Source organism: Manis pentadactyla, chromosome 3 (genome assembly GCF_030020395.1).
Source record: "Manis pentadactyla isolate mManPen7 chromosome 3, mManPen7.hap1, whole genome shotgun sequence".
NCBI classification, from domain to species: domain Eukaryota; kingdom Metazoa; phylum Chordata; class Mammalia; order Pholidota; family Manidae; genus Manis; species Manis pentadactyla.
Window position 1 is genome coordinate 13487793 of NC_080021.1, and position 13314 is coordinate 13501106.

Sequence of the window (13314 nt, forward strand, 5' to 3'; positions counted from 1 at the left end):
ATACACTGCTGAGTGGGAATACGCAAGTGGCAGAATCATCTGTTTATCAAGGGTCTACAAAAAAACAGTATTCAGGGGGGTGTGTACATAAATGCATTAGAAAGGTCTGCAAGGATGTGCCCCAATGTGGTAACTTGAGCAGAAATGATGAAGAAATAAGGATTGGAAGTAATGATCAAAAAAAAAACTTTAGCCTTATTTGGAAAGTTTTTTTTTTTTCCCAATATGAAAGCATTTATTTATTATTTATATAATAAATGATTTTTTTTTTTTGACAAAGAAAAACAGAAATAGGATTTTATTCATTCAACTATTTGAACACATGCCATGTGCCAGGCACAAAACAAGATGAAAAACTTAGCCCCAGCCCACAGGGAGCTTAAGTTCTAACGGGTCACAGGGAGGTTTGCCTGCTTATTAGGGTAAAGAGGTATGTCACCTATGCTTGGTAAAAGAAAGAAGCAGCAGAGAGTGGGAAAATAAAGTGGTTTTCATGTTTCATGGGGGGTCCAGAGGCCAAAACATGAGTCCCCAGAAAATTCTGCCAAGGCCTGCCATCTTGAAAATGATCTTCAGCACCAGTTTGCAAATGGACAGATCTTTGGTAATTTCAAAGGAATTCCAGTTGTCTTTGACTTCAGGTAGAGTTCACATGGGAAGATGATAGTAAAAAGGATAGTTTGCAGTTCCCCAAAATTTAAGCCCCACAGAGGAAGCTGGTTTTGTTGCTTTTTAAAGGCACTGACTTGGGCTCTTTGTATCAGTACATATGGCTTTGCTAGGCTAGAAATGGCCTCCACCAAAATTGCTGCTTTGATTTGGATTTCCCAAAATAACTCAGGAGCAGCCTGCAGTGTGAGGGGAAGATGGTCACATGCGGCTCCAGGGAGGAAAAGAAAGCATTTGATTTGAATTACCTAGGAGCTGAAAGTGAGTGCAAATACCTCCTTGTAGCAACTGCTATATAATTAACGATCCTAATGGATCCTTCCAAAACCAAGGCAGTTCAACAGGGAAGTTTAATTGAAAGTAAAATTTCCAGACCGGCTATCCTGTCAAAGTCACATTAAATGAAGATAGCTCAGGGGGACATCTCGGGGAAAATGTATTATGTGTCATGGGGGAGGTGGTTGGGGGCATTCACCCTGTACGGGTTGACGTGGCTGTGTTCTTGGCCCCCTTCTCCTGGTCACATGTCCGCTGGTCACCAGGCACAAGGATGATTCTCTTGAGGTCAGTGTGACTGCTGGGCCTATGCCCTCTGTCAAGTTCTTCCCAGTCTCCTGAAAACAAGAAGCCACGATTAAAATCTCAGAGATAAAGAGGGGAAGAGAAGAGAACACGACTCTCGCCATCCAATCTGTTCATGAGGGCGAAGAGCGATCTTGCTCCAGACACAGGCTCTTGGAGGACAACAGGGACTGTCAATGATGTCCACCACAGGGGCTTGCCTCTTTGTCACTGATGATCTGTGTGACCTCTGCTGAGTTATTTAACATCTCTGAATAGCGCTTTTCTCACCTAAAAAAAAAAAGGTTATATTCCCACACCCTACTGGATTGCTGGAGTGTCGGAAGATGCCTTGTGATAATGTGTGTTAGACTGCTAACCGGTGATGGAGAAAGAAGATGTATGATCCAGGACTCTAGATGAGGTCTGGTGCTGAATGCGGTGTTGAGCACAGGTGGGAAAGATGACTAAGTGCTTCCCATGCAGGGTTAGTGCGTGGATGTGTGGTGCCCACATCGGCTGGGCACTCATTCTTAGGGCAGAATCTCAGCCCTGCACAGATGAATTGAATGAGAACTTGCATTTAACAAGGGCTCCTGGAGATTTATGTGTGGCTGGAATCTGAGGATCAATGGCCTTGGCTATGTCTCTGATGATCCTGCACCAGGGACCCAAGTCAAGGGAAGGTGTTCTAAAAGCTGCCCTTGGGAGAGAAGTGGGTTTCCTAGAGGGCCACCTGCAGTGTGAATGGCCACCCAGCCTTCCTGCTTCCTGCCTGCAAAAGGGGAAATCAAAGCAGAGCCCAGAGCCTCCTGGAACTATGGACTTATCCACCAGCAGGGTTAGATAGCTCTGGGATCCACAGCCAAGTCATCCCAGACGGGCCCGGGAATAGGCCCTGGGTGCAGCAAGGACAATGGCAGTACCTGGTAAAAAGCAAACGAGAATGGAGGCTAGTAACTCAGGAGAAATGGGAAGGTCCAACAGACCACCTTCTCCCCCTGACTATGGCCTGAGTCACGGAGCTTATATGCTATAAAACACAACAACCCCATACAATATAAACGGGACACACACAGACACAGATTTTCTCGTGTATGTACAGACCACCTCCAGGCCAACGGATGACACACTTGTGAAACTGACTGCCTCCCGGGAGGAAGCCCGCTGGCTGGGGAACCAGAAAGGGAGGGAGATACTTCACTTCCACTGTGTGTCTTTGGGGGCCTCTTGAATTTAACAGTGTGAATGTATTCCTTTGGAAGCAAGGAAGGGCAGAGGGGAGGAGGAAAGATAGTGGCAAGGAGAGAAGGAAGGAAAGAAAAGGGACGGAGGGACATTTACATTTAAAAAATAAAAATAAAAGACAGTTCAGTTGCTTGTTATACTCCGGTCATTTAGCAGAGTTATAATTTCTTCCAGAAGATTCTGAAGCCCTGGTTTCCAGAACCTTTCATGACTAACATGGAGCTGGACACACAGCACTTTACAGTGTGTGTGTGTGTGTGTGTGTGTGTGTGTGTGTGTGTACATGGGCATTGAGATAAGAAACAATATAAAAGGTTTAAAAGTCTTCCCAGGAAATTCAGGCCATGAAACCATCTTTTTCTGCTTACAGCCACACCACTTAGCCTGAGATCCTCCATTCAGTCTAAACACCTGATCTCATACACCCAACACGCCTGTGTCCGAAAACGTCTATTAGAGAAATTTGGTGAGGAATGTGTTATGTGGCAGAGAGCTACCTTGTTTATTTGCCCCCAAACCAACAGACACTATAAATATCCCACTCTCTACAAATCCCAATGGCTCCTGACTCCAGTCATTTACAGAATTTCTTCCAGAAGATTCTGAAGCCCTGGTTTCCAGCACCTTCCATGACTAACATGGAGCTGGGGTACACAGCAGTTACACTGTGTTTGTGTGTGTGTACATGGGCATTGAGATAAGAAACAAAATGTAAGGTACCACGTAAAACCCTAATTCCAGAACAAGCAGCCCTGACTCTACTCAGTACTTCCTAAATCCTCACTGGGAGGAAACCTAGCAGAAATCCGCTTGGAGAGGTGAGGGGGCTGAGGCCCAGCGAGTGTCGGTGGTGGAATCAGGGATCACATACTGCCACCTTTGGTCAGGGCACACCCTTTCTTCTGCGTCCCAGCATCCCAGTCTCCCCAGACACCTCCCAGAAATGGCCACACCTCCCAGGGGCGGGGAGCGCTGTGTCCTTATGGTGGGTGGCTGGACACTATTTCTTTACAGAAAGTACCACTGGGTTTTCAGCTGATAAGGAGAGTAATGGTGGTGTTCCCTCGGGCCTCGTATCATATATGGTGTATTAGCTGGTTGCAAACAGGCCAGCTTTTAAGTGACAAACTATTGGGTTCAGTTGTGTGCCTGCTACTCAGCTGTCTGATGTTTGATAAATTGATCCCTCTGAGCCTGGTTTCTTCATTTTTAGAAATGGCAACAAGAGGAACAGCTCATTTTTACCAAATGTGAACTAAGCACTTTATATTTATTACTTCTCCAGGACTCCTAACATGCTATTATTACTCTCCATGTACAAATGAGAACGCAGAGGCCCAGAGAGGTGAAATAACTTGCCCAAGGGCACACAGCTAATAAATGTCACACTAGGGATTCTGCAGGTGGTTTTACTCCATCCTGTGCTTTAATCATAACACAGAAATGCTCTACAGGACTGTCAGGACGGAGATCATGGAAATAAAATGCTTACCAGGCTACGTGGCACAGAGTAAGTGCTCAATAAATTGTAACTCTTGGGTATCGCTTAGAAATTAATTTCCTTGGTTAGGCAGAGTAACAAGGGTTAGTCTGGTATGCACGAGACTGATGAGGGGCAGCTGCTGCGTGCGGCGGTACTACTGCCTGACGGGGGCCTTCCCCACCTGCCCTCAGCTGGCGGTCAGCTGCCCTTGTGATCACAGCACAGGCAGGAGCTTTGGCATCTGCCCTTGAATCTCCATACAGACCTCTCCCGCGGGGAGCCTGCTTGCAAACCTAAGTTGGGGTAGCTGGGACGGGAACAGGTCTGACGTCTGCCTGGCAAGAAGAATACAGATTCCGAAGTGAGGTGGACAGATCTAATCCTCAAGGCAATGGCCATGTGCTCGCTGACTCATCACTTCATAAATGCTCTGCAAATGGTTAATCACACAGATCTGGGGGGATGATCCCTTGTAGAGAAGAGGAAGGGTGTGCTCAAAGGATTGGCAAAATGACAGATACAGAGACTCTAGTGATGGCTGAGGAATCCATCAGCCACTGCTCTCTGCATCCTTATTCAGACACTCCCAGTTCTGTTTGGATATAGGGCAGGCAGCAGGGTGCTCAGAAGAGGTACATGGTGGCCATGGCAATCCTGTTATCTCTGTAGGGGCTGGCTTAGAAAGGATACCTGGCCCCATCTGGCCAATGAGACATAAGGGGAAGTTTACTGAGGATTTCTTAGGAAATTTTCTTCCCTAATTGAAGATAGTCCAGTAAGAAGGACCCCCCTTTTCCCTGCCAGACATTCCTAATGCTTGAACTGCTGTTATGATAAGGTGCTGTCTGAAGCAGAGAGCATGAGAGAGCTGCTAATCCAGTGCCTTGATGTGCTTGGGCTATCAAATACATCCTCTCTGATACATCTGATATCCCAGGTGCTGGGAGGACGTGGGGCCACAGAAGCCTCTGAGCACAGCCAGTGGAAGTCCAGCCTGGTACATTGTGGAAAACCTTCTGGCAGTACTTGTGAAATTAAATCTGAGTGTGTGCAATGACTCCACCAGCCCAGCCCTAGGTCGGGACCAGGGGTTCCCCCCACAGTCCACATGGTCGCAGGTGCAAGGTGCTCATCACAGAACTTGGTGGCTGCGCTAGTGTCCATCAGTGGGGGACCAGAGAAGTAAACATGCCGACTTACAGCAAGGCAAGGACAGACGCTGCCCCTCGTATGAGCCAGGTGTACACAGCAACAAGACTGGATCAAAAGAGAGTATCGAGTAGAAAGAAAAACCAGGAGGAGATCTGTTCCAGAACCCCATTTATATGAATCAAAACAGATACCCAATAAGAACAACGCGGAGGTACACACATGGGGCGTGCAGCAAGCGCACTGGAGTGGGCGGCTATGAGGAATGGGGAAGAACAGAAATGGAAAAAAGAGGGAAGTCTTGCAGAGCCCAATGAAATGTCCTTTGGACGGCATAGTTTTCATAATAAAATTTGAAAGAGAAAATACAACCAGTCAGAAAACCCAGATGTAACTGTTTCCATGATTGCTCCTGGCTGTGGGTCTTTTGGCAGGTAACAGAGCCTCAGTTTCCCCACTGCGGAAAGCAGATCTGAAGAGCTGCTCTATGGGGCTGGTAAGTGAGCGTCCACAGAGATGCGTGCAAAGAGCCTGGGTTTGGAATGCAGCAGAGGCTTCCTGGATGGCAACTACGGACTTCTGTAGAATGGGGATGTTTACATTACCGACCTGGCATCATTATGAGGAGGTTTAAATGAGACATGGCACAGAGAGGACAAAAGCACAATGATAACCCTGGTTTGATGCACACGGGAGAAAGGGAGCATGTCCTCCATGGAGCTCATGCTCATACTTGGGGCTCAGCCGCTCTGCTCACTGGGTGTGACACACGGGACCCCAGAGCTGGTGGGGAGGTACGCTGCGCCCACGCATCCCTCACCTTGGAGCATCTGTGATCTCCTGTGTGTGCTGAAGAGAGCAGCACGTATTTCAGCCGCCCTTTTGTGATGCATTCCTGGGGGCTGATGGGGCCCTACAAATCCACATACATATTTCTTTTTCTTTTATTCTGTAGTAGTGAACCATCTTTTTTTTTTTTTACATCTGTAAGGCAGGTTACCAAAAGAATAAGGGATGAGAAGATAGAAGAGAGGAGCCTGTCATGCTTCTATGACTCCAAGTAGGCAAAACCTTCATGTTTCCAACCAAGAGCCGAAATCTGTAACTCTCCGTACTCCCAGGAAGGACACTGGGCTCTGTGTGACTGTCCTACCACTGGTCATCACTGCCCTCCTTAAGGTGGCTACCTCTTCCCCCTCATGATCTGGCAGGTGTCTGGGAAAGATGTGGTGGTGCACGAGTATCACGCAGCCCTGGACACTGTTTGTTTCAAATTTTGCCCCTAAATGTGCCCGGCTTCAAAAATCCCCTTCCTTCACACCACCACCTTCTCTTTTTCTGCAACGTGTCTTGGAAACCCATTCTCCAGATAGGGATACAAGGTCAGTGGGACGTTGTGGATAGCTCCTGACAAATCATTTTTCCAAAAGCCCAATTTATGCTGCTCCTAACAATGGAAGCACGTGCCAGCCTCCCCACAAGTTCTTAGAAGAAGCTCCAAAACCTGTTACTCCAGTGTTTGCTAAGCTGCTGGGGGTGTGACACCACAGTCCCATGATCTGGAGAGCATTACTGTGACTCCCAGGGAAGGTGGACACTTCCTGAGTTCCCTGACCCTCTGCTTTCCTCTTATGACAGCTGTCCGAGCATGCACATCTTTTGAAAGGGGTTTTCTGCATATAAAGAGGTCTCTTTTACCCAGGCAGGCCTGAGGAGTGGAGCAGGCAGATGGGACAGTGAGGCCTGCCAGGAAAGGAGGACTAGCAGGGGGACAACAAATGGGAATGTTCACATGAAAAACTGTATTTAAAAAGTCCTGTGTCCACTGAGAAGGCATCTCTATAAAATGTGTGTGTCCACTGAGGAATGGGAAGACAGGAATCCTGCAGGAGTGCAAACTGCAGCAGTACTTGGGTGGATTACGGCTCTGGGATTCGGGGCAGTCTTTGAAAATGTTTACCTCCCTGGTCCATATCTGCTCACTCTGATCAAGTCTGCAGCCCCGGGGGCTTTATGCAGCCTGGGGCCTCCACTAAGCACGCCTCTGCCCCTCTTCAGTCTAATTCCTACACTTTCCTGCTCAGCTTCAACATTAGTTCCCCAGGAACACGGGCTTCCTATGGCAGATTTGCTGTCTGGCTCATTCCAACCGAACATCCTGTGCTCCTCTGACCCACGGTTCACACAGCAGTGGCTTGAGTGGGCTGCTTCAAGAGCTTCAGTACCTTTTGATATGAAGGATAGTGTTTCGTAGGGGGGGCGGTGGATGGGGGTGCATGAACACTTGGACTGTGCCAGCCATGGCAGGGAAGTGTGGCTGGGAGGTGGGGCACTGATGAGCAGGACAGTGAAAGTGCAGCAGAGACCCTCAGGTGACTAGGCTTGGCTTTCCCTTCCTGTCCGGAGCCCTGCACCTCCAACCCAGCCAATTCTTTAAAAACGTACTTCTCGAGTGCCTGTTATCACCAACCATCTGCAACATGGAGGCCATTCCCTGACTATAGAAACTAGTTAGGGAGTCAAGACTTCAACATGAGGAATGTTAGATAGCCATGGAGAAATGAAGTGAAAGACAACAGAACAGGACAACTGAAGACTAACTGAACATGCGCCCTGCACGGTCTGGGTTCAGGAGCGCGGGTTTCTGTGCTGCAAAGGGAAGCACTCTGAGAGCCCCATGTGAAGGATGGGTGCAGGGTCGGGGTGCAGGCGGGGTGGGAAGCAGCATCCAGAGGCCAAGGCCCACGACCCGGGCCTGGAGTGGGGAAGGGGGTGCCCTCTCAGGGGCCAGGAGGGAGCTCCATGAGGCTGGGACAGAAGGAAAACATCTGAGAGTCCTGGGAGGGTGTGCAAGGGCCAGAAATTTTTTTTTTTGTATCATTAATCTACAATTACATGAGCAACATTACAGTTACTAGACTCCCCCCATCAAGTCCCCACCACACACCCCATTACAGTCACTGTCCATCAGCGTGCTAAGATGCTATAGAATCACTACTTGTCTTCTCTGTGTTGTACCTCCTTCCCCGTGCCCCCGGCCCCCACATTATGTCTGCTAATTGTAATGCCCCTTTTTCCCCTTCTTCCTCCCTTCCCACCCACCCTCCCCAGTCCCTTTCCCTTTGGTAATGGTTAGTACATTCTTGGGTTCTGCTGCTGTTTTGTTCCTTCATTTTTGCTTTGTTATTATACTCTACAGGTGAGTGAAATCATTTAGTACTTGTTTTTCTCTGCCTGGCTTATTTCACAGAGCATAATACCCTCCAGCTCCATCCATGTTGTTGCAAATGGTAGGATTTGTTTTCTTCTTATGGCTGAATAGTATTCCATTGTGTATATGTACCACATCTTCTTTATCCGTTCATCTACTGATGGACACTTAGGTTGCTTCCATTTCTTGGCTTTTGTAAACAGTGCTGAGATAAACATAGGGGTGCATATGTCTTTTTGAATCTGGAATCCTGCATTCTTAGGGTAAATTCCTAGGAGTGGAATTTCTGGGTCAAATGGTATTTCTATTTTTAGTTTTTTGAGGAACCTCCATACTGCTTTCCACAATGGTTGAACTAATTTACATTCCCACCAGCAGTGTAGGAGGGCTCCCCTTTCTCCACATCTGGGCCAACATTTGTTGTTGTTTGTTTTTTGGATGGTGGCTATCCTAACTGGTATGAGGTGATATCTCATTGTGGTTTTAATTTGCATTTCTCTGATGACTAGCGATGTGGAGCATCTTTTCATGTGCCTGTTGGCCATCTGAATTTCTTCGTTGGAGAAGTGTCTGTTCAAATCCTCTCAGGGACAGAAATTTAAGGACCTTAAAGCCACGCAGAGGAGTGAGTGCTGGGAGGGAACGGGTGGAGACCACCAAAGGCCGGGCAGCTGACAAGTGAAGTCTGCAGGGTGATCAGTCTGGGGGCAGCCCTCAGGAGAGACTGGAGACAAAACTCAGTTGGTAAACTCCTCCAAGAGTTACTGCAGGGAGGGGGCATGTGTGTCTCACCTGTGAGCATGGCAGACATCACCAATCTAGTGGAGTCCTTTCCTCATGCATGCACCCAGATGGAACCTCTAATTGGCCACTCAGGGCTCCGAACAGACCCTGCCAATCAATCCAGGGTGACGGTTCAACTCTGGTTGTGTCAGTCAGGAGTGGTGATGTTATGCTGCACTAATATGTACCCCCAAATTTCAGTGGCTTAAAACAGCAAAATTAATTGCTCATTCAGCCTACGTGCCCATTGTGGGCCACCTAGAGGTTGCACTCAGTGCTGGCTCCATCCAGACTGGGCTGCTGGCAGCCCCTACTGGGGGCCCCAGGGCAGAAGAGAGAGAAACCCCGGAGGGCCTCATGCTAGCACTTCAGTATGAAGGCCAGCAATGGCTTGTCACTCACTTATGCTCACTATTCATTGGCCAGAACTGGTCACAGCAGGCAACTTAATATGATCCTAATCTCCAAGAGTGAGTAGGAAATGAATAGCCTATGCTCCTCACTTTTCTGGGCACCTGGAATTTACTATTCATTCATTCAACTAGCAAGAATTTATTTTTAAATGTTTAAAAATATTTCCCAAGTGCCAAATACCTTAAAACAATACCATTTCCTTTGGACCTTTTAACCACATTATGAGGTAGATATTCTTATTTCCATTTTACAGTCAGGAATTGGGGGCTCAAATAGGTAAAGGCACCAGATAGCAAGGAATGGGCCTGACCCCACAGCCCATGCTCCCCCCAATCACAATGACCCCCTTACAACTGGAGGGGAAGGCAGCAATTCCAGGGGCCTTAAGGCACAGTGGATAAGCATGGGGTTCCAGAGGCAAGCCTCCTGGGTGTGTGTCCTGGCTCCAGACCCCTCAGCCATGTGACTGTGAGCAAGTCCCTTATCTTCCTGTGCCTCAGTTTCCTCATCTGTAAACTGGCATGGTACTAAGAGTAACACCAACCTCACTGCAATGCTGGGACAAGGGAGAGGACGTACCTAAGGCACCTGAAGTAATTTCTAGCATAGAATCAGTAGTCAATAAATGTCAGCTATGGTATTAACATGGTCATCTCACTGCAAGGACACTGGCACTCAGGTAGCAGGTGTCTAACCCAGAGGCCATCTTCTTTAGGCCTCTGGGCATTTTAGGTTGGTGGGCAGAGGCTGAGGCTGTCTGTGTGCAGGGAGAGAGGCCATTCAACCCTGGAGTAAGGGCCACCCTGCCCTGGGGCACGCCCTGCACCCTGCCACACCCCCTCTCATTATCTTTTCTTCTCTTCCTGGCCCTTGGAACTATCTGAAAGGTCTTAACTGTCATCTGGATTATTGCCTGTCTCTGACTAGAATCTAAGCTCTGTATTTGTCTTGTTCAGAATGCTGGACATGTAGTAGGGTGCTCAACAGTTACATGTTGAATGAAAGGCTGAATGAATAAATGGCAATTCCCTGAGGGAAGGGGCTTCCTCAGCCTTATTCAGTGCTGCCCCAACTGTGCGCAATGCACAGCACACAGTAGGTGCTCACTGGGTGAGAAGACTGCCAGGTCTTCATGTGTGAGCTTCAAGTGGTGACTGGGCCCTTCTTCGTCTGCAGGGGATCAGGCTGGAGACTGGCCTTGTCATGTGTAATGCCTGCTGGTTAGTGGTTTCAAGCCTGAGACCTTTGCTACCTTTTTGCTTTCCCCTCCGGGCTGGAGAAGGGTTTCTGACTGGCCTGAGGACACAGGCATGAAAGGGGAGGAAAGGCAAAGTGAAAGAGAGATGGGGAAGAGATCTCTGGGGGGATGTAACAAGTCCTCACACCCTTGTGCACATGCGCTGGAGCGGGAGATGCCACACCGAGTCTGGCCTCTTCAGGAACTTGCTATGTGAACTTGGGAGAGTCATTCTCCCCGTAGGCCTTGGCTCCCCTGATGGTAAAACCTGGACATGGAAGAACATTTCTAAGCGTCCTTCCAGACTGAAAATTCTAGGAAGAAGAAATCGTCTAGGGCTTTATTTCTCAGAGAAGGGTCCAAGGGTTTAGGGCTTTTGCAGGCCTAGCATACAGCACTTCAAATGTATTAAACTTGTCCAGATCTAACATAAAAAATAATTCCCATAAAACTGCAGAAATTGAGCTTCATTTGACAAGTTGGTAGAAAGTTACATAAATATGTATCACTGTTTCAATTTTGCAGATTTGCTCTCGTGTTTTGAAACTAAAAATCATATATGTTAGTTCTCAGATTTGTCTATGAGACCTTGAGATGCTGACACGCATTCTGCTTACAGCATCTTCCTGTTCAAAACATCTCTATCTGAGATGTTTGGTGAAAATGCCGTTCCCCAGGCCCCACCCCAGAGCCACTGAGTTAGAAAATTGAGGGGCCCATTTCTCTGCATTTTAGCAAGGTTCCCAGGTGGTCATTTGCAAACTTAAGTTTGAATACCATTGCTGTAAAAAAGCAGCTGAGAAAAGAGGATAGAGGAGGTAATCTGGAGGAGAAGGACAGCAACGGTGCCCAAGAATGGGAGGTGAAAGAGAAGCGATGGCACAGGGCTCCTGTTTTGCATGTGTGCAAATTGCTTCTGCCCACATGTGTCCTGCATGTTCTGCCAGCATAAACATAATCCGCAAAACCCTGACTCACCCCCTGCTAAGCCCCTTCCCTAGCCCCGGATCCAGATACTCTCACTCTGCCTGAGTCTGCATGCGCTATCCTGCTTTATAGGAAGAGAATGTTTCCAGCATCCTGGGCACAGTGTTTGAAGACTGAAGCCACCGCTGCCAGGGATGGTACTGCAGCAAGAACTATAAATAGCACTGTCACCCAGATGTTTGCTGCAATTAAACACAAACCTTTGGTTTTTGATAGATACTAATTCTAGCAGCCAGCAATCTGAACTCATCCACAGGCAGGGAGGTTTTGTTTAATGTCAAATCCATACACTGAAGTGTGCGCACGCGCGCGCGCACACACACACACACACACACACACACACACACACACATATCCAAACCTTATATGCAAGTATATTTAAACTTTTGCAATGACTAGGGATACAGCCCACCAATCAGAAGGAATCTAGGCCATAATGCCCAGTGCTAGTTTCCAAGGTACCAGGAAGGTACTAGATGAGGAGGGGTTTGGAAAAGAAGGAGTGAACTGATGAGAAAGGTCAAGTACTGTGCTGGGGTTTTTCTGTGTATGTTTCATGTCAGTCCATCAGGGAGAGTATTAACTGTTCCATTCTTTGGATGAGGAAACCAAGCCTCAGAAAAGCTCCGTTAACTGGCCCGAGATCCTACAAGATCAGACCCTGACCCAGCTAACCCCAAAGTTCATGTTCAATGCTTTGTGCCATGCAGCCTTGAAGTTCATACATAAGCGGTACGCATGGCAGGGAGGGAGGGGAAAGTCTGTTCTAGAAAGAAGGGAGCTTAAGGAAACTAATCTCTCCAGTCAGTGAAGGAACCAAAATAATACTTTAAACAATTTAATTCACAAGCAATATATGATCAATGGAAAAATAAATCACATATAAGCAATTAAAAAAATGTAAGCACATCCTCCCCAAAATTATGGTGTTGTCTATATACTTCTAGGCCTTTTCTAGCCAAATATATTTTTTCTAGCCTACAAGCTGATACAATTTTTCTATTTTTATAAAAAATTTTATAGTATTGTTTTAATGTGGGCAATGAATGATGCTCGCCCAGTCGTAATCTTCTGTGAATTTATGTCAATCCTCATTTATTTGCAGAGTGTAAGGGGGAGAGAAAACCTTTCACTTCAAGTTTAAGGAAACTTGTGTTGTCTGTTCATCGGCTACTAATGCATTTAGGTGAAAGAATGTTCTGCATAGATACCTTTCGGGGGATGATGCATCCTTAAAAAGCAGAACAAAAAAAAAAACAAAACAAAACTGGGTTTTTTTCCTCCTCCCCATAGAAGAAAATGGAGACAAGGTTTTGTAGCAACTGAGAAAATGATTTTGTTTTAAATGCATTTTAATGCCAAAGGGAAATGCAGCTCCCACAAAAGGGCCCGGGACAGGATGCCGCCTCCCCACTGCAGGGAACGGAGCCTCCCCTGGCCCCCCTACAAGCCATCTCCTAGTTGAGGGAGCGAAAAACAGCCGCCTTCCCCAGCCCCACCCCCACCCTGGTGTTAACCAGGCTCCCTATTGAGATGCAGTTACTCACATCAACTAAGAGCCTCTTCCTTTTG

The 13314-nt window shown here is 47.4% G+C and overlaps 1 long non-coding RNA gene across 13 annotated transcripts in view; it reads right to left on the minus strand.

Annotated features, from left to right (window-relative positions):
• Window positions 1-207: 207 nt before the first annotated feature.
• The window catches only part of LOC118915071 (uncharacterized), a 223206-nt gene continuing 210099 nt past the window's right edge, over window positions 208-13314 (minus strand). For all 13 annotated transcript variants that reach the window (XR_008996154.1, XR_008996152.1, XR_008996151.1 and 10 more), the window contains one exon: window positions 208-1283. This is a non-coding gene — a long non-coding RNA (uncharacterized LOC118915071). The remainder of the gene's footprint in view (window positions 1284-13314) is intronic.